The sequence below is a fragment of the Hemicordylus capensis genome, chromosome 2 (assembly GCF_027244095.1).
Source record: "Hemicordylus capensis ecotype Gifberg chromosome 2, rHemCap1.1.pri, whole genome shotgun sequence".
NCBI lineage: Eukaryota > Metazoa > Chordata > Lepidosauria > Squamata > Cordylidae > Hemicordylus > Hemicordylus capensis.
This window is the reverse complement of record NC_069658.1, coordinates 135,850,803-135,870,423: the sequence shown is the minus strand read 5'-3', so window position 1 is coordinate 135,870,423 and position 19,621 is coordinate 135,850,803. Positions and strand designations below refer to the sequence as shown.

Below are 19,621 nucleotides of genomic sequence, written 5' to 3'. Positions count from 1 at the left end.
CAGAGGTGGAGTGTTGATTAAGTGCACATGGCTATAAATTGGGCAGCCTGTGCCTTGAACAAACTGCTGGAAACAACACGTCTAATCGGCTTGAGCCTCTCTCAGAGAGATTGTGACCTTGGAATTTGGGCTTCTCACTCCTCACTTCTGGATCCCTGGTGAGACTGTTAAAACTGTCTATTTAGCAATAAAACTGAAACCTGAGCTACTGGCTATTGTTCCATATATTTCTGGCCAGCGTCTTCCATTGAGTGAGCTCATGACAATTGGTAGACCAGCTCTCCCCACCAGTTTGAGGCTCATTTTTCAAGTGAAACGGGCCTCAAAATGATCGATTTGGGTCAAATTGATTCAGGTCAAATCTATTTGGGTCAAATTCGGGGTGCTTCTATTCTTCCCTGAATCTGGCCCTTGCTTCCCAGGGTGATTCAATTTGGGGTAGAATCATTAAATCACCCCCGATTTGACCCAAATCGATTTGTGGTAGAATCATTTTGCACATTCCTAATTGCAATTTGAATGTTTGCCTTTTCAATTTGAATGTGTGGCTTATGTTCCAAATTCATTTAAGTTCCAATATATTCAGTAAATACAGGACAATGTGGTGATACCTTTAGGGATGTGCATGGGACTGGTAGGGCCAGTTCAGTTTGAATCCAGCCCAGATTCAAACTGGCCTGGCCTGGTCTGGTTCTGGGCTTGGTTGAACCAGGTCCAGCTTAGTTCAACCCTCTAGCTGGGCTGAACTGACTCACAGACCCGCTTGGGTATACTTGTAAAGGGGAATCCTTGATGAATCCCTTTACAAGTAAAGGGAGCACTCCTAACCTAAACTTCCCTAAAGGCATGGGGCGGAGGTGTAATGAGAGAAAGCAGCCTCCTTACTCTGAGAAAGCAGAGGCCACAGGATAGGCGGAATGGGCACCCAACGAAGCAGAGGCAATGAAGCATCAGAGGCATCAGGGGCTCCTCTAAGCCCCTCTCAGCCATCGAAATGACAGACCAGGCCAGCTATGGCCCAGTTCAGGCCTCTGTGCATCTATGGAAGTCATGGAAATGGCCTTTGCATGTGCCCAGAGGCCTGAACCAGGCTGCAGCCAGCCTGGGCTGACAGTTGGGAGGCTGGCAGGGAGCTTGGAGGAGCCACTGCCACCCACGCTGCCTCCAATGCTTTGCCGCCACCACCACTGTCTCGCCACTCACCTATGCGGTATATCCCATGGCCTCTACTAAAGGTATAGAGGCCGCTTTCTCTCACTACCTCCTCACACCTTTAGGAAAGTTTAGGTTAGGGATGGCCTCTTTACTTGTATCAGTGAGCTGGTACATGAGCTGTTTCTTTGAACTGGGGTGCCGGTCTGGTTTGAACTCGAACTGGCACCCCCCTTTGGGGGGTTGGTCCAGTTCGAACTTGAACTGGTCAAACTGGGCCAGCTTGATGTTGAGGCTGGCTCAAAACAAGCCCGCTTGAACTGTTGGAAGTTAAAGGACTTTGCGCTGTCTCTTGTCTCAGACAGTGGAGGACAGACTAGTCAGTCAGAGGGCTAGAGGGTCAAGACACTGGTCATCCCTTCTCCACTGCTCTGATACTACCCCTTTGAAATGTAGATTGCTAATCTCAGGGACTAACTTCCTCTCTCTCTCTCTTTCCTACCTGCCCTTCTACCTTGCAACATGGCAAGCCTCTCTCCCTGCACCATATGTGCAGAGAAGATGCAGAATCCATCTGCATCCAGCTAGATAGATAGATTAGAGATCCTAACTCCTCACTTTCCTATCTAGAATGGAGTTCCTTAATAAATGCCTTATATATTGATTTGAAACTATGAATTGGCTCAAAGTTACTTTACTCTCAGCATACACACATGCCTAACTAAATCCGCTGTGTTGTGCCTCTGTGCACTCTGCTATAATGAGAAAGGGATTCTCTCACCACAGAGAATTTCCAACAGGTTATGAGAGCCCAGTATTTTGAGCTGCGTGTACTGCAACTAGAGAGTTAGGTTTGTTCCAGGAGATCCAGTGAGATCTAGCGTGGACACTTCGAATTGCTAATCTACAGCAACTGCCTTTTGGAGCCAGTGAGGATGGCTACTTACCTAGAGGAAAAACTCAGGCTGACTATCGTGAATGCAGAAAATTATTTGGAATGGAAAACCAGATTGAGGATTGCACTGAAAGCAGAAGGACTCCAAAAAGTTACTGAGGAGGACCCACCCCCCTGCCCGCAGAAGGAACCACAGCTGATGAGAAAACCTCCAAAGAAAAATGGTTACGCAAAGATGCTCAAGCTGGAGCCCTGATCACAGCTTCTGTGAGTAAAAATTACCTTTACACCATATGTGATCTTGGAACCTCAAAGGAAATGCTAAACAAGCTAGATTCCTTGCATATGAAGAAGTGTGGGCATACACCTTTAACTTGAGAAAGAAAATGCAGTATCTTCAGTATAAAGATGGGGACTGTTTTGCTACATTTGTGGGCTTTCTGGAAGATTTCTTTTTTCAATTTAAAGAGGCAGGGGAGGAATTTACAGGGAGTCAGAAGCTGGAAGCTCTGTTCCTAAGCATGCCCCCCAGCTATAGCAGTATAATCGGCCAATTGGAAACCCACACCAATCTAAGCTTTGAGAAAGCAGTACAAACATTGTCTTCTGAAGCAAATAGAAGAAAAGTTTTGAATTCACGCTATGAAAGTGAATTGGCAAGTAACTTTGCTCTTAAAGCAACAATTGATCATTCCAGAGGAAACCAAAGGTGGGGAGGGAATGCTGCAAGAGGAAAACGCATGGGGCCCCTACATTTACATACAAAGAGATCTGGCTTCGTTGCCGCCAAGGAAACTCAGTCCAGAGAGAGAGGTCACATGACCGCCAGCAGGGAGACTGCTCCTGAAATGTGGCCAACTGGGACTAATGCCTTTAGATGTTTTCTATGTAACCAATTTGGCCACAAGGTGGCGAACTGTCCCAAGAATTAGCCAAGAAGGACCGATTTTACTAAGAAGAATGTGAATCATGATTTTAAGTTTACAGAAAGATATTCGAACAGGAACTTTAATATTAACTTGATGCAAAGCGATGAAAAGTTTATTTTTGATTCAGGTTCTTCTGTCCATATTTCAAATAATCTGGGTTTCTATACTGAACTGTTTGATATTCCTGAAGAGACTGTTTATTTGGGCAATAATGCTACAATTAAAGCCAAGAAGAAAGGCGGAGGAATTTTGTATTGCAAATTGCTGGATGGATATGTTAAACCATTTTTTCTTAAAGATGTTTTGTATATCTCTGATTTCTCAAGCTCCTTGATTTCAATATCCAAGCTAGAGAAACAAGGCTGTGAACTGTATATTAAAAATGGACAATGTGTTGTTACCCAGAATGGAGAAGTTTGCCTTGTAGGCTCTAAATCTAAAGGTCTTTACAGTGTGGAGGAGCAATCACAGACAGACAAAGAAAGACCAGCCCAGTCTAAACTGGAGGCATACCAGCCTAATGAAGTGAACCTTGCTAAGTCATGCCTGCATGAAAACTGCTTGCAACTGTGGCATAGATGCCTAGGACACAGGAGCTATGAGTCAATCCAGAACATGAAGGAAAAGGGATTAGCTAATGGCATTGATTTTGTACCATGTGACATTGTAACTAACTGTGTTTGTTGTCTTGAGTCCAAAGCAGTTAACAAGCCATTTCCTAAGCAGAATGAAAGGAAGACCGGAAGACCCCTGGAGCTGATCCACAGCGATATATATGGACCCCTACCAGCAACCATAGGTAATGAAAAACATTTTCTAACAATAACAGATGATTTTTCACGATGCACGTGTGTATTTCTACTAAAGAAGAAATCACAGACGCTGGAGAAATTACAAGAATATGTGGCGATGGCAAGCAACAAATTTGGCTGAAAGCCAAAGATCCTACGCACAGACAATGGAGGAGAATATACAGGTGAAACTCGGAAAATTAGAATATCGTGCAAAAGTCCATTAATTTCAGTAATACAAATTAAAATGTGAAACTGATATATGAGACAGACGCATTACATGCAAAGCGAGATAAGTCAAGCCTTAATTTGTTATAATTGTGATGATCATGGCGTACAGCTCATGAAAACCCCAAATCCAAAATCCCAGAAAATTAGAATATTACATGTAACCAAGAAGACAAGGATTGTAGAATAGAACAATATCGGACCTCTGAAAAGTATAAGCATGCATATGTATTCAGTACTTGGTTTGGGCCCCTTTTGCAGCAATTACTGCCTCAATGTGGCGTGGCATGGATGCTATCAGCCTGTGGCACTGATGAGGTATTATGGAAGACCAGGATGCTTCATTAGCGGCCTTCAGCTCTTCTGCATTGGTTGGTCTCATGTCTCTCATCCTTCTCGTGGCAATGCCCCATAGATTCTCTATGGGGTCAGGTCAGGCGAGTTTGCTGGCCAATCAAGCACAGTACACTGTATACTTTTCAGAGGTCCGATATTGTTCTATTCTACAGTCCTTGTCTTCTTGGTTCCATGTAATATTCTAATTTTCTGGGATTGTGGATTCGGGGTTTTCATGAGCTGTACGCTATGATCATCACAATTATAACAAATTAAGGCTTGACTTAACTCGCTTTGCATGTACTGCGTCTGTCTCATATATCAGTTTCACCTTTTAATTTGCATTACTGAAATTAATGGACTTTTGCACGATATTCTAATTTTCCGAGTTTCACCTGTATGTCCAGCGCCACACAGCAGTTCCTGAGAGAACATGGAATCGTGATTCAAACCACGGCAGCTTCCAACGCATCACAGAATGAAGTGTCAAAGAATATAAGTCTACTGGACATGGTAAGATGCAAGCTTGCTGACGCACACCTCTCACAGAAATTCTGGGGAGAAGGCATCATGACTGCTGCATACATACAAAATAGAATGCACACAAAGCCTGTAGGAACAACACCATATGAACTTTGGCATGGTCATAAGCCGTCCATGACGCATCTGCGTGTCTTTGGAAGCACGGCTTACTCATACGTCCCAAAGGAAAAAAAGGACTAAGTTAGGGGCTAGGGCCACAAAAGGGATTTTTGTAGGCTACTCAGCACAATTCAAAGGCTACAGAATTCTGGATCCTGACACCAACAGGATAACCATAAGCAGAGCGGTGTATTTTGATAAGAATGAAAGAGCTACACCTTCAGAGGGGGCCTACACCGAAGCAAACAACCAGACCAAACACCTTGATGACTGGATTATGCTTCCTGATCTCAGAGGAATTGAGGAGGAGGAGACAGCAGACCCAGATCCAACCACAGTCGACACAGAGACCCCCAGCGATCCACCAGACGCACCTGAGATAATGAGAGAGACCACAAAGGGTGAGGTGAGGTGATCAATGCACTTAAACAGAGGTGTTCCAGCTCCGAGACTGTCCTACCTTGCAAGAACGGTGGAACAACCAGAACCTTCATCATGGGAGGAAATATCCCAGCTACCACAACCAGAAGCCCAGAAGTGGAAACAAGCTGCAATTGAAGAGCTTGAGGCTCTACAGAAAAACAAGACCTGGACTCTTACTAAGTTACCTGAAGGAAGGAAAGTTACAGGCTGCAAATGGGTTTTCAAACTCAAACATGATGCTGATGGTGAGATTCAGCGCTACAAAGCCAGATTAGTAGCAAAAGGATATTCACAGAAATATGGAGAAGATTATGATGAAACCTTTGCACCAGTGGTTAAACATACCACAGTAAGGACTCTGTTAAGTATTGCTGCTAGCAAAGGAATACATGTTGAACACCTAGACCTGAAAACTGCATTCTTGCATGGCGAACTAGAAGAGGATATTTACATGCAACAACCACCAGGTTTCTTAGAGAAAGGCAAAGAGGACTATGTATGCAAACTGCAAAAGAGAATTTACGGTTTAAAACAGGCTGCCAGAGTATGGAAGATAAAACTAAATGATATGCTGCTTCAAGCAAACTTCAAAAGAAGCAACGCAGATCCTTGTCTATACACGAGATGCATAGATGGCAAGTGGACCTACATTTTGGCATATGTTGATGATTTTATTCTTGCCTATGAGAATCCAGATGACAGCAAGGAAATAATGCATCATTTGAACAGAGATGTGGAAGTCAAGCGACTTGGCAACATTGCACACTACTTGGGCATTCAAGTACAAAGAGAGAAAGATGGAAGTTTCCTCATCAACCAAGAACAGAAAATTAAAGACTTGATAAACCTGCTCAGACTGGAAAATGCGAATCCTACACCAACTCCAATGGAAGTGAACTACATAAAGCAAGAAGATCAAACTGAGCCACTATCTGACAACCACAGATATCATGAAGCATTGGGTAAGCTTTTATACATTAGTACACTCACTAGGCCAGATATTAGTACAGCAGTTGGCTTACTTTGTAGAAAGACTGCATCACCAACAGTCAAGGACTGGAATGCAATTAAGAGACTTTTTAGGTACCTAAAGGATACTGCACACTTTAAGCTCAAGCTACCAGCTAACAGTCAACCAAAACTAGAAGCATACGTAGATGCAGACTGGGGTGGAGATCTAACAGAAAGGAAATCCACCAGCGGTCACATAATTTTTTATGGAGATGGAGCCATAAGCTGGTCAAGCACAAAGCAAGACATAGTAGCATCATCAACCACTGAAGTAGAATATGTATCAGCTGCACAGGGCTGTCACGAGATACAATGGTTGTGTCAACTACTGAAAGACCTAGGTACAGATGTACCACAGCCCATACTAGTGTATGAAGACAACCAAAGCTGCATTCAACTCTCCAAACAAGAAGATGTAAAGGAGCGTACCAAACATATTGATGTGAAGTACCATGTAGTGAGAAGTCTGCAGAAAGATTGACTAATCAAGCTGATCTACTGCCCGACAAATGAAATGCTTGCAGACATACTCACTAAGCCACTACCAAGACCCTGCTTTGAAAAGCTGAGAGAGAAAATGAATCTTGTGAACTGAGTCACGAGACATCGAGAGGGGGTGTTGGAAGTTAAAGGACTTTGCGCTGTCTCTTGTCTCAGACAGTGGAGGACAGAGTAGTCAGTCAGAGGGCTAGAGGGTCAAGACATTGGTCATCCCTTCTCCACTGATCTGATACTATCCCTTTGAAATGTAGATTGCTAATCTCAGGGACTAACTTCCTTCCTCTCTCTCTTCCCTACCTGCCCTTCTACCTTGCAACATGGCAAGCCTCTCTCCCTGCACTATATGTGCAGAGAAGATGCAGAATCCATCTGCATCCAGCTAGATAGATAGATTAGAGATCCTAACTCCTCACTTTCCTATCTAGAATGGAGTTCCTTAATAAATGCCTTATATATTGATTTGAAACTATGAATTGGCTCAAAGTTACTTTACTCTCAGCATACACACATGCCTAACTAAATCCACTGTGTTGTGCCTCTGTGCACTCTGCTATAATGAGAAAGGGATTCTCTCACTGCAGAGAATTTCCAACATGAACATGCCTCAATACTTTCAGAAAATAGAAATCTCCACTTGATTACCTCTTCAAACACAAACAGCTTTCTTATTTAGTATTATCATTCTGTAAACATATTATCATTCTGTAAACACAAGTATGAAGCCTGTTTCTTGCCAGCCACATCTGGATCTAATTTCAGAGCTGCTGCAGTCACTCTAAATAAGCAAGGAGACATACAAGTTGTTGATGCTTCCACTCCTCATAGAACACCTGAAGCTGAGCCCAAGCCTGTGCATTGTTCCCTGCCACCTCCCCCATATGCTGTTTCTGGACCTGGAGAATATGTACCTCCTTAACAGTACCTCCTTAACAGTAATATGTACCTCCTGTAATATGTACCTCCTTAACAGTAGTTACTGTTGGGACCGCAACAGCAAGTGTGTTATTTTCACTTAGGGTAACTTTATCTTTGCATGCAATTAATTCATACAAATATAGGAAGGAACATAGGAAGCTGCCATATACTGAGTCAGACCATTGGTCTATCTAGCTCAGTATTGTCTAATACAGACTGGCAGCGGCTTCTCCAAGGTTGCAGGCAGGAATCTCTCTCAGCCCTATCTTGGAGAAGCCAGAGAGGGAACTTGAAACCTACTGCTCTTCCCACAGCAGCTCCATCCCCTGAGGGGAATATCTTACAGTGCTCACATGTGGTCTCCCATTCATATGCAACCAGGGCAGACCCTGCTTAGCTAGGGGGACAAGTCATGCTTGCTACCACAGTTGATATGTTAAATTCCTGCATTCTAGCACAGAATTCTGCACAGAGACTTCTTTCTCTCCATCCTGAGCACATGAACAGTTATTACTAAGTTCTCCTTTTGTATTTTTCCATGTAAGAGTAAAAGGAAACAAGTTCCAGTTGTAGCTCAGTCTGGATTCTTCAGAAGCAATTCTGCTAACAGCGGGGGGTGGAGAAATATGCCATCTCAACTTTGATGAATCTAAACATGACTGGGAACAGCAATAGGGTCTCAGAGCCAGGCTACATGCCACACCACTGCAGCTCTGCTTATTTTGAATCCTGAAGGCCTTCTCCCTCTGATTGGACCTTCCAGTATGAAATGAGTTGGATCACTGTCTTTCCCTGTGTTCCTTTGAAGAGAACCTCAGCCATCTTGATGGTCCGGCTTTCTTCTTTCCCCGCTAAAATTAATTCCCTGTTTGGCTAATATAAAGACTACCACTTTTCTCTTCTACTTCTGTTGTCTGACTTACAGGGGCCCATGTCATTTAAGTAGTGCTGGGAACAAAACAGAATTTTCTGGACATGGGTGAATAACCATTTTTCTATGTCTCTGTTGCTTAACATACCTCTGAAATCAGTGTCTAGCACCTGCATAGTGCCTTCTAAGCTCCATCTTAAGACTGTTTGTCTGCAGACATATGAGCTCCTACAACATGACAGCTTCCCCCACTCCTTTTTGCTTTGCTGCACATCCAGGCTGATGAATAATTCTGGGATACTCAAAAGCAGTCAAGAAATATGTCGAGGACTAGCGCTGGGTAGGGTTGCAATGAAGGCCTTGGAAAGGATTTTTAGATGCCGTGACGTGTCTACACCGACAAAGATTAGAATCGTTTGGACAATGTTTTTTTCTGTGACACTCTATGGATTCAAAAGCTGGACTTCGAAGACGCAAGATAGAAAAAGCATTGATCATGAACAATGATTTTTTTTCCCCCTCTAGAAAAAAACTGTTTCTGCTGAGGGTGACTTTTGATGGTGACCCAGATATGGCCCTTGCATGTGTTTGCAGACATGTGTCTCCCCTACTTATGTTATCGTAATCAATATGTGCATACCCAGAAAACATGTCTGCCAAATAAGGTGTGGGGCAATCATGGGCGGCCTACGTTATTGTGAAGCTTGAGGAAAGGTTCAACATAGAGCTGTGCCCCATGCCCCTGGAAGCCAGGCCCCTACAAAACCAACCCTAGAAAGCTTGAGAGTACATAGGGGCAATGAGGAGGGAACTTCCTCTTCTTGCAAGCTTGGCAAAGAGTGTGAGGAGAGGCACTTCCTGCAAAGTCAGATCAGTCCCAAAGAGCTCCTCCATTGGTAACGGTGAGGGGCTTCTTGCTGCCCTGCTGGGGCCCAGGGGCGTAACTACCATTAGGCAAGGGGAGGTGGCTGCCTGGGGGCCCCCAAGCCTTGAGGGGCCCCCCAGAGACAAGTCACATGAGGCAAGTCACATGACTATATATTGTGAAGTGTGTGTGTGCATCAGCGAGGGGCCCATTTTAAAATTTTGTCTCTGGGCCCACTCCAGCCTTGTTACGCCCCTGCTGGGGCCCCAATAATCTGCTGTCTGAGATGACCACCTCACCTTGCTTCATGAAAGGGCTGCCTGTGGAAGCAACTCACAGTCTTTTCTTCAGTCATACCAAAATACCACTTTATACCTTGTGGTACTTACTGTATGCTCTCAGACCTTTTTGCCTGACCCAAAGTAATTTCTGGACTTTTCTGAGTTTGACCTTGATTGCTTCCAAATAAAGGAGGTCAGAGCTGGTCTTGTGGTAGCAAGCATGACTTGTCCCCATAGCTAAGCAGGGTCTGCCCTGGTTGCATATGAATGGGAGACTTGATCAGGGGCGTAACAAGGTTGGCTTGGGCCCAGAGACAAGTTTTTAAAATGGGTCCCCCCACCACCCGTCATCCGTCACCGCCTTCCTCTCCTTCTCCTGGCCCTATGTAGACTCTGCTAACTATCCTAACTAGTTAAAAGGTGTAAATTACAGCACAGCAGAACCAAATTTATTGACTGCCTGACTCCCTTAGACTTGAGGCGGTTTATATAATTAAAACAACAACAGCGGGGTGGGGTGGGGGAAACCCCCCCCCAAAAGCCTGGCAGAATAGATAAGTTTTCAGAAGTTTCTTAAAGGACAGAAGGGAGGGGCATTAGGAATCTCAGGAGGCAAGGTATCTCAAATAAATGTGAGGCTGGATGGGATGGGATAGGATACAGAATGGGCAGAAAGCAGATTATAATCATGCAGGAAATGAAATGGCCATGAATGGAACCTTCCACAACTACTGACCTTTCTCCAATTTGGGAGAGCTAGGAAGAGAGGCTTCTTCTCCTTCATCATGTATACTTTTAAAAGACCCATAGGATCTCATGTGCCAAGGACAGGTCTGTAATGTTTGAGTGATTTCTCCACTCTCTTACCTAACTTTGCATGTTAAGTGATTAAGAGTCAAAGAACAGCCTTGGATGTTAAAAGGGGGTTGATAAATGGAGCCAAGGAACTGTGAAAAGCACACGCTTGTCACTCTTTTCTTGTGTGTGCCTCACCACTTCTGTTTTCCTAATGGGAGGACGAAGGGGGAGTGGATCATTGCAATTAAAAATGAATAAAGGCCCTTTGCGATGCTCTGCTTCCCCTTCCTCTCCCCCCGCCCCCCGGTTAGGGAAACAGAAGTGAAGCCTGGGAGGGTGGGCAGCCATAATGCCCCAAATAATGAATTAATATGCCCACTCCCACTGCCAGACATACAGTGGGCAGGCGGGGGGGGGAGTGGGCCATAATGCCCCCAAATGAATCAATGCCAACACGAGCAACAGCTTGAGCAGCACTCTAAGCACTCTAAAGCTGCCGTAGCAACTCCATCTCCATAACAGAAGAACTGAATTTCTTAGAAGTGGCTGGCTAGCCTGGTGGCTGAAGAGGCTACAATTGACCTCCTCTCTTCCTTGCTCCCGTTGGTGTCCTCGGAGTCCAGGAAGTAGAGCCGAACCACCCAATCATGTGCCTGCCTTTCCTTTCTTTATCATGTGGGGTGCCTCCAGCCAATGGATGGGGAAGGAGGAGGAGCTGACAAGGGGAAAGGGTGGTGATGGGGAGGAGGGAGGGCAGGAGGGCAAGGAAATACGGCTCGCTCGAATGAACATGGAGGATTTTTTTTAAAAAAAAAAAAAACCCAAATAATTCAAATCGAAGGAGCTGAGGCAGGCGCTGGGTGGGGGGAGGCACGTGACATGTCTCTGGAGGGTCCCCCCAGAGGCCAGGGCCCCTAGACAGCTGCCTCCCCTTGCCTGATCATAGTTACGCCCCTGGACTTGATGTGTGAGCACTGCAAGATATTCCCCTCAGGGGATGAAGCCGCTCTGGGAAGAGCAGAAGGTTTCAAGTTCCCTCCCTGGCTTCTCCAAGGTAGGGCTGAGAGAGATTCCTGCCTGCAACCTTGGAGAAGCCCCTGCCAGTCTGTGAAGACAATACTGAGCTAGATAGACCAATGGTCTGACTCAGTATATGGCAGTTTCCTATGTTCCTATAACTCCTTTCTTTTACATTATTGGTATGCTAACACCTAATGGCGCAGCGGGGAATTGCTTAACTAACAAGCAGAAGGATGCCAGTTCGAATCCCCGCTGCTACTATATCAGGCAGCAGCAATATAGGAAGATGCTGAAAGGCATCATCTCATACTGCGCGGACAGAGGCAATGGTAAACCCTCCTGTATTCTACCAAAGTAAACCACAGGGCTCTGTGGGCGCCAGGAATCAAAACTGACTTAATGGCACACTTTACCTTTACCTTTAACAGAACAAATCTCTCCAAGTGAGTCAGTCAAACATAAATAGATTTTCTTTTGAACAAAATAATTTGAAATCCTAAGGTAAATGTGTCATCAAGAGGGTCATGTCAAGCCTATGAACCATTAATTTTTATCTGAAATAAGATACTAAATGCCATTACGTGTCAGATACAAAGTTCTGCCAAACATTGAAATAAAACAATATTAGATATCAGGTACAGATAACAAATATTTGGTGATTATACAGCAAATATCAGGAAACATTTCAATCTCAAAATTCACAAATGGGTTTTTTGGGGAACAAGTTAGTTTCAGATCTAGCTTCTAGCAACCTTTTAAAGACAAGTTTATTTCTTAAAACAGTATTCTATACTATTTTAAGCAATAAAACTGGTATGTGGTTGGGCCTGTCCCACTCAAACAGATCTGTTTTCAAAAAGAGTATTTTAATTCATCTCCCTGAAGGCTGATCCTTGCTTGAGTAGCAAAATCGTTTGAAGATGAGTATTTATAATGGAAATAGAGACAGGCTGTAGGCTCCAGCAGGCTAGAGAATTGTACAATAATTTTGACATAAATTCCATTGTATTCCACTAGGAAAGTATCAAAACCATTCCTCATGATGAATGGTCATATAGAAGAAGCTGAACCATTAATGAGAATTTAACACATTTGTTGTAAAGCTTTTCTGCAGCTTCATGTCAAATTCGTAAATAGAGTAGCAATAAGATAAGTAATTCTTTTACTTTTCAGACATTTTCCTTGGCTTTCTGTCTTGTCAGTTGTACACTTTTAATAAAGCCAGGCTATAATTGCATATAAAAATGTTACTTTCTGACAACAATTGAAGTGTGAAATGTTTCATCAAAAGTGTCGTAAGACAACGTTTTAGAACGTTAAACATAATAATGTGTAAATTTAGTTTGTTGGGGTAGATGTAAGTCCATGCAGTACAAATCCTTTCCCCAACACCACCAGCTAGCTAGAGGCTAGGCACAGTACAAACATGATGTGCTCCTTCTGTTTGTCCTTAGGAAAGGATGTTTAGATCTTTATGCCTTTGTACATGGAGGTTCTATATAAACTCTATTTTAAAAACCTCATTTTGAAGTCTGCTCGCTTTTTAAATTTGTAAATTGACAACATTAAAATATGGGGGTAAAGAAATACAAATATTGCTAATCACAAACGTTGCTAATCACAACAAATTTTGTGTAACTTCCTGCCGCACTGTGATCCTCTAAATTCTTTTCAAATGTCAGTGCAGGTAGGGGTCTGCACGAGCCAGTTCAGGCCAAAACGGTTCACCACAAACCGGGCCGCTTTGATCAGTCCAAACATGAACTGACCCGACCTTCAAGAAGGCAAGCCAGTCCCCAATAGGAGCAAACCAAGCCCGGTTCGTGGTGGATCAGTTTGGTGTTTAGGCAGGCTTGTAAAGGGGAATCCGGTGAAGATTCCCCTTTACAAGCAAAGGGGAAGCATTCTCAAAAGGCTCCTAAAGGGCAGCCAAGTGGGTGGCGAGACATACCTAGAAGTAGAATGATAACGTCTTCTTCTTACCACCCCTGGCCCATTGCGGAGCAGGGGGTCTTCAGCAACCCATGCATGTCAATGTGGCTCCAGCAATGACCTGGCCTCTGCGCATGTTAGGAGGCCATTTGTGTGGTCAGCATGTCAACACAAATGGCCTCCGCACATGCCATATCGACACATGCATGGAGGCCATTTGCGTTGACCTGCTGACCATGCAAATGGCCTCTGTGCATGTGTGGAGGCCAAGTCATTGCTGGAGCCACGTCGCCGTGCATGGGCTGCTGAAGGGAGGGAGAACCGCTGCACCACTGTGGACCAGGGGCAGTAAGGAGAGGATCTTATCTACGTTTAGGTGAGTCTCACCACCACCCTTTAGAAGCCTTTTGTAAAGGTTTCCCCTCTGCATGTTACCAGCCCGTCAAACTGGTTTGTCCCGGTTCGGCCAAATGGAGCAGACCACCTGGTCAGTTCAACCAAAACAGGTTGCAGAACCGCAGTCAATCAATCAATCTCTTTATTTCAGTCAGTGACCAGCATGAGGTTAAAACAAATGTAAAAGAGAAGACAATCAAACTTCTATTGCAAACAATAACACCAAGTAAATTTTAAAAAGTCCTCCTCAGCATAGATCAAGGTACTGAAAATACTACTAAAATAATTGGAGATAAAGGAGGCAGCAGTATTTCCTACTTATGAGGCTATTACACACAAATCAAAACTCAACCAGTTGCCTTCTCGACTCCTAAATCTGAGAGGGGTTAAACAATTCAGGAGCTCTGGAAAATATTGTCTTTAGATTTACTGCTGATATACAGGTGATACCAGTACCTGCGTGCCCACCTGCAGCTAGCCACATTATGGCTACAAGTTGCTCTGGCCTTAAATCCATCGCCTATTTTCCCATTATTAAGCTCTTCTGCAAACGGAGGGCTGCACTACAAAATTTAGCTACCTGTCTGGTGGCGCAGGAATTACTTCCTTCCAACAGCCTGTCAGTCATCTGAGGAGAATCAAGACCTGGGCATTTAGCTATCAAAGGGTAAATGAGATCCCGGTGCAGGTCTCTATAGAACAAACATTCCAATAGCACATGGGTGACTGTTTCCACTTGATCCTCACCACATGGGCAGAGCATCTCCCCATAGGGAATCCCTCTATATCGGCCCTCTAAGAGGGCTGAAGGCAGGAAACTGCAGTCTGGTTGGAATTTGATCCGAATTTGACTTGAACCATGGAAACCAGTTCCGTACACACCCCTAAATGTAGGTTTCTTTTAGATAGAGAAAATAGGAAGTGGTAATTGCAATAAATTATGTAGAACAGGATCAATGATTGATATTGGAGCAGAGCAGCAACTAAGGGTATGCATGGAACCAGTTTGGCTGGTTCAGTACAAATCCAAACTGGACTCAAACTGGCCCAGCCCAGTTCCGGGTCGAGCCAAACCCGGTCCGGTTCAGTTTAGCCATCAAACCAGGCCAAACTGGTTCGGGGGTATACTTGTAAAGGGTAATCCAGTGCGGATTCCCCTTAACAAGTACAGGAGGGTGGGTGGGGGTCTTTCGGGAGGTAAGGAGCAGCCAGGCTGGGGCAGTGAGAGATGTAAAGCACTGCTTATCCTGCTGGTGCAGCATCTGGTACTATTGCTCACCCTCCTAGCAGACCCAAGTGCACTCCTCTCTCCTTTTACCAAGCCACCGGCTCGGTGGTTGCTCATCTCTGTGCATGCATGGAGGCCATTTCCATGGCATCTGTGGATGTGTGGATACCATTTGCGTAGCCACACAAATGACTGATGGCTTGGTAAAAGGATAGGAAATTGTGCTTGGGACCGTTGGGGGGATGAGTGGAAGTTCTGACCGCCACACCAGCCGGGTAAGCAGCGCTTTACATCTCTCACCACCCCACCCAGCTCCCCGGTTCATTCCTGCAGAATCAGTTCACCCAAACCAGGCCTGGTTCAGTTCAATCATGGACTGAACCACCCCCAGTTCGGTCTGCGATCAACCCTACAAATTGGTCCCGGTTCAAGGTTAACCGGTTCTACCCGAACCGTTCTTGCACACCCCTAGCAGCAACACATTCACTCAATGCTCTTCACTATTTTTCAAGCAGGGGCCACTTGGGCAAAAAACCTTCAGTGTGAGAGCCATAGTGCGAGGGTCATTCATACAGTGCTGCATTCATACAGTGCTGCCCAGGCTGGTGAAGTCCTGCAAGAGAAATGAAGCCCGCTTGAGCCATAGTGCCATTTTGGAAGGTGCACACTGAGCACTGAGAAGTGTCATCCTTGATGATTTCTCATAGAGCTCTATGGGAAAGTGCCAGTAAAGACTATATCTCCAGTGTTGCATGCACATCTTTCAAAATGGTGCAGATAGCCTTTGTGGGGCCAGAGGGTGTTTGACTTTGACTGAAGCTTCACCCAGACCTAATAAACAATCTGCCATAGAGCCACACATAGGGTTGATGGGATCCACCTTGTTGTGAAGGATGCTGGTTTAACTTATTTCTCTGCTGTGTGATTTAATGATTAGGCTCAAAGGAGACATGTTTATTTTTATATATGACATATGTTTCCTGCCTTGAGCTGCACTGAATGTTCTTCCAATTCATGTTTGGGATAGAAACTAGCCATTTCTGTGGATTGGAAATATTTACCCTAAAAAAAGAAAAAACATATTTAAAAAACCTCATTTGCTGACATTGTTTTCCTGATTGCTGACTCTTTGGTGCCATCTGAACTTCAGTGTCCTTTCTGATTTAGTCACATGAATGATCCTATGCAATCAGGGATCATGAAGTGAATGGGTAATGTCACAAGGTAGCATGTACTAACCAATCATGTTTTCCTAAATAAGGACATCAGCATGTACAACTGAGAGCTAGGGCAGGTGACAGCAATGCAAATGATCAAACCTTTTTGCAAAGAGTGCTGAAAAATCTCTGAAAATCGGAGGTGTTTTTAAGCACTGCTGAAAATATTCACCAAAAACCATTTGTTATTTGTTTTTGTCATTTGTTTTTCTTTTGCTTGGCTCTAAATCTTCCATTACCCCAAGGCACTCAGAGTGTGATTTCATTTCCCCCCTCACCACATCCTGATGGGATTTCTCACCACATCCCGGTGGGATTTCCTCTCATCTCAGGCCCTGCTCATGACCCCGCCATGAACTTTAAAAAAATGATTTGTCTTATTTTTCATTGTTTTCTAATAAACTGAACTGCAACATCTCATGGCATATATGTCAACCAATTAAAATTACAGTTTTGGGACAATGATTATTTGTCCTGATGCAGCAATGAAATCTGCATATGAAAGAAGAGATCTGGTTGGCGGGGACTAGAGACAGGGCCTTTTCAGTTGTGGCCCCTCATCTTTGGAAAGCCTTCCCTGAAGAGCTTCGCCATGCTCCCTCCCTCAGTGTTTAAAAATATATATCTTAAAACACACCTTTTAAAGGAGGCTTTTTAATGCTCCATTATTATTTTGTTATATCTTGTAGGTTCTTTAGCTTGTTTTAGTTTTTTATAATTTTCAATTTTAATTTGAACCTAATAATTGTGCTTTTTAATCTGTCTTTTTCATTTTTTAATTTGGCTAATTTAATTACTTTTATTGTAACTGTGTCTATCGTATTGTTGTGAGCCGCCCTGAGCAGTAGCATACTGGAGGGCTGGGGTATAAATATTTTAAATAAATAAATAACACACAATTAACAGCAGTTCTCCCAGGCCATTCTGCCATTCATGGATAATTTGTACTGGCTGGTAGTATGTGTAGCACCAGTGCCAGTTTCCATCAAATTATTCAGAGTCTCAGTTAGTTCTGTCAGAAAGAATCACACCCTGTGAAGCATCTCCCTCCCCCCACATTTCTTCTTAAGCATTAATTACACTAGAAATACTTGAAAGGACTAATGAGGAAAATCAGTGCTTCCCATCTGAAAGATATAGGATGATTTATGTCTCTCATTACATTTGATACAAAGACCAAAACCTTTGCATTTAAATTATCCTCCTTTGCACACTCCAGATTTCATCAATTAGCAACTTCAGATAACACTCTCCAAAATGATTGTCTTAATAGCCTTGGTGAAAAAGGACAATCAATGGGAAGAACAGGCTGGGATTTATTTCTTTTAAGGAGCTCTGAGCTGTCACCAGTTCTTACCTGTTGGGGGAAAAACACTGAAACCTATATTCTGCTTGTATCCTGGGATAACTTTTTGTAGTTATGAATGTGAATCCCTCAGAAGTGAAGGGTTATCTTTCTTAGCGATGCAATGAGAATGGAATAATTCACTTTAAGGCTTTTCAAATAACCAGGAGGCAGGGAGGGCAGGTGGGTGGATGGGGGAGGCTGTGCTGTACTTACCTCCTTGCCCACCTGGCCCTGTGGCTCGGCCTCACACACGAGCAGCGCTCCTGGGAGCTGTGTGGCTTGCTGGAGGCCTGGACAATTCCTTTTCAGTTCCTCTCTCGAAATAAGACCCCCTTTCCTCTTGCCTCATAGTATGCATGCTGGAAAGTCTTGAACTGTTCCATTTTGGTCCAGAATATCAGGAACATCCATTTCTCCGTTTATAAGTCAGCCGTACTCAAACAAATCCCCCTACCAGAAATGTTTGCTGTTCCTTACCCGTTTCTGATCTGCATACAGTTTATATTTGTGTTGCTTCTCCCTTACCCAGTCACAAATCTCTGCATTCTCAGGGTGAGGAGGCATGGAAAGCCTTATCAGTTGTTTCCATTGGCTAAGTTTGGAGGGAGAGAAAGGGGAAAATGCCCTATTGGGCAACCAGTGCTGCCTGAAAGAACAAGCTGAGAGCTCACTCGGGCTCTCAGCAGCCCAGGCCACGCCCCCTTTGTGTGAGATATCCAGAGAGGGAGAGAAAGGGGGAAACTTCCTATCGGGCACACGGTGCTGCCTGAAATAACGAACGGAGAGTTCGCTCGGGCTCTTGGTAGCCCGGGTGGGAGTGAGGAGTTCACTCTGGGCTCCTCTGAAGCCACTCCCCCATGTGCATGACGTTACATGCATAGGTGTATCTGGAGGGTGCCGCCGAGCGGGGGCCGGACCCAGGCCGCTGTTCACCTGGCTCCATGGCTGGAGGTAAGCTGTGTCCCATTGTCAGTCACTAGTTCTTTAGGAAGACTTCCCCTTGCAAAAACTTTCCCTGATTTGCCTTTTAGTCAAGCTCATGCAAAGGTGACCTTCGCCGGCAAATTTTGAGGTTGGCACCACCAAATGATCAGTCCTCAGCACCAGCTCATCGAGAAGGGACAACTCACTCGCTATGTGTGAGAGATGTTCATGTACCTTGTTTTTGTGTGGCCATCCATGAGTTATGTAAGGTTTAAGTTCAGTAAGCACTTGATCAGCACTTCCATCCAGAAGACTTGGTAACTCCATGAATGGATGAAGCTGTTTGCACAATTACTACTCCTTCATCCTCGTCTTCTGGTATCTCATCTTGTCCTGGAATTGGAAGTCTAGATAAACAATCTGCTGTTCTATTCTGAAGACCTAGAAGATCTGGAACTCAAAATAAGAACATAAGAACAGCCCTGCTGGATCAGGCCCATCTATTTATTTATTTATTTGATTTGATTTTTATACCGCCCTTCCAAAATGGCTCAGGGCGGTTTACAATTAAAACAAACCATTAAAACAATAAAGAGCTAAAACAAAAATTAAAAAACAATATAACAACAATTAACAATTTAAAAACATTTTAAAACAACAATTAAACAGTTGTAGTAATTAAAAATCCTGAAACCGGGTTAAAATATTAAAACTGAAAGCCAGGCCAAACAGATACATTTTAAGGGCTCTCCTGAAGGCTGACAGAGAATTCAAATTACGGATTTCTGCAGGGAGCGCATTCCACAGCCCCGGAGCAGCTATAGAGAAGGACCGCTTCTGAATTGCCACCAGACAAGCTGGTGGTAACTGGAGATGAACCTCCTCAGATGGCCTTAATGTGTGGGGAGGATCACACAG

The 19,621-nt window shown here is 44.1% G+C and overlaps 1 long non-coding RNA gene across 1 annotated transcript in view; it reads right to left on the bottom strand.

Annotated features, from left to right (window-relative positions):
* The window catches only part of LOC128347972 (uncharacterized), a 108,496-nt gene extending 90,348 nt beyond the window's left edge, over nucleotides 1-18,148 (bottom strand). Inside the window, exon 1 of the long non-coding RNA XR_008317856.1 lies at nucleotides 17,993-18,148. This is a non-coding gene — a long non-coding RNA (uncharacterized LOC128347972). The remainder of the gene's footprint in view (nucleotides 1-17,992) is intronic.
* Between the last annotated feature and the right edge of the window lie 1,473 nt (nucleotides 18,149-19,621).